This window comes from Carlito syrichta, unplaced genomic scaffold (genome assembly GCF_000164805.1).
Source record: "Carlito syrichta isolate Samal-C Ts95f unplaced genomic scaffold, Tarsius_syrichta-2.0.1 Scaffold307711, whole genome shotgun sequence".
Classification (NCBI taxonomy): Eukaryota; Metazoa; Chordata; class Mammalia; order Primates; family Tarsiidae; genus Carlito; species Carlito syrichta.
The window spans coordinates 394,792-397,377 of NW_007251807.1; positions in this window are offsets into that span (position 1 = coordinate 394,792).

Genomic DNA, 2,586 nt, shown 5'->3' on the forward strand with positions numbered 1-2,586 from the left:
TGTTGGCTATCCTGTTTCTATGCATGTGCATTATTGTTATAAGCACAGGATCATATTATATGCATTGCATTGTCAACTTTTCTCAATATTGTGAAGAAACTTCCATGTCAGTAGATACATGTCTATATTTTTTTGTTTTTGTGTTTTGATTTTTAGTAAAATGTCATTGAAATATCAAGTATATCCTGAAGCCTAACTAGTCATGAGTATATAGAAGGTGACATTTCACAAAGTGGACACATATGTAACCAGCACCCAGGCACAAGATAGGCTCCTAAATACCCCTTCCATTTAGGACCCCCCTCTCAAGGGTAGGGTCCTGACTTGTAATTATAGATTACTTTTGCCTGCTTTTAAACATTATGTGAATGGAATTATACATGTGTATTATTTTGTGTCTGCCTTCTTTAGTTTGACATATCTGTGAGACTCACCCATTAGTTGTGGACAGTGCAGTTTACTTTTCATTGTAGTTTTTAGCTCTATAAATAGGCCAGTTTTGTGCCCTAAATCACATGGTGGACATTTGGATTGTTGCTGATATATAGGATTAGTGAGAATGTGGACATTTCTGTGTTTGTCTTTTGGTGCACATATGTACATATTTCTGTTGGGTATACACTGTATTACCAGGTTTTCAGAGTCAAGGAATCTAATTTTCCTGTCAGTTGTGCATGAGAGTCAGTGTCCTCATCTACACCTGGTATTGTGTTTTTCATTTAACCTGCTCTGGCAGGTGTGAGAGTTTAGTATGTTTTTCCCTCTTTACTAATGAGCTTCATGTGTTTCCTGCTCATTTGCTGGTTTTGAGGTGCTTGTTCAAGTCTTTGGCCCATTTTACTCTTAGGGTTCTTCATCTGTTTCTAGTTGATGATGTAGGTGTTCTTGATATAATCTGACTAGGACTCCTTTATCAGATGTACTTTTGTGAGTATCTCCTCCCATTCCATGGCTTGTTTTTATTGCTCCTTTTAAAGTACTTTGATTAACAGGACTTCTTAAATGTTATATTGTCCAATCTGAAATTGTATTTTCTTTCATAGCTTATATTATTTTCTTTTTTGTACTTAAATAAACACTCCAGCTGGAATTTATTTCTGTCATTGATGTGAGGGAGGGGTTAAACCTTTATTTTTCTCCTAGAGGTGGAAGCTAAGATCATGGATTTCAACCTTCTTTCTAAAACATGCATCAGAAACTCTGAATTTTCCTCTAAAATTGTTGTAGATGCAACAATGAATTATGATATATGATATATATATCATCAAATATATATATATATTTGAGACAAGATCTCACTCTGTCACACATGGCTATGGCTATAGTGCAGTGGCACAATCATGGTTCACCACAGCCTCAAACTCCTGGGCTCAAGCAATCCTCCTGCCTCATCCTCCTGAGTAGCTGAGACTAAAGGCTTGCATTACCATGCCCAACTAATTTTTGTATTATTTGAAGAGACAGGGTCTCACTTTTTTTTTTAACCTAGGCTGGTCTTGAACTCCTGGCTTCAATTGATTTTCCTGCCTCAGCCTCCCAGAGTAGTGAGATTACAGGTGTGAACCACCATGTTTGGCCATGTATTTTCAATATCATGGAGTTTCAGGGATTTTCTAATTTCTTTGGTAATGTATTCAATTGTACCGTGGGCTATTTAGATGTAAGTGTGTGGCTTAATTATATGAAAGGTGGGATATTCTAGTTTCCTTTTCTTATTAATCTCTGGCTTAATTCCACTGTGACCAGAGGACAAACTGAAGAATTCCAGTCCTTTGGAATTCATTGGAGCTTTGTTTTATGACTCAGTGCATGTTTACCTAAAAGAAGTGTATATTCTATTATTGAGTGCAGGGCTTCAATTACATAGCTTAGATCAGATTTATTAATTGTGTTGTTCAGATAGTTGGATCTTTATTGATGTTGTCTCCTTCTCTATCAGTTACTGCAAAGGAGGTTTTAGAGCCTCTGTCTTACTCTGCTCACTTGCCATAACAAAATGCCACAGATTGGACAACTTAAGCAACAGGAATGTATTTCTCACAGTTCTGGAGATTGTGAAGCCCAAGACCCAGTTCTGGCCGGTTTAGTCCCTGCTAAGAGTGCTCTTCCTGGCTTGCAGATGGGCACCTGGCAGAGAGAAAGAAGGTGAGTGCTCTGGTGTTTCTTCTTAAGGACAGTATTTCTGCTGGATGAAGTCTTTACCATATGGCCTAATTTAACCTTAATTACCTCTGTAAAGGCCATATCTCCACATTGAGGGTTAGATCTTCAATGTATAAATTTTAGGGGACACAGTTCATTCCATAGCTTTCTGCTCCTGGCCCTCCAAAATTTATGTCCTCACATGGAAAGTACATTTCACCTCAGTACCACCCACAGTTCTTATTCATTGCAATATGAACTTTAAAGTTTATAGTCCAAAGTGTCATCTATATATCATCCAAGTCATCTATGGGTGAGATTTGAGCTATGATTTGTCTTGAAGCAAATTTCCTCTCCAACTGTGAACCTGTGAAATCAGACAAGTTATGTGCCCCAAAATACAATGATAGGATTGCATAAGATAGATATTCCCATTCCAAAAGG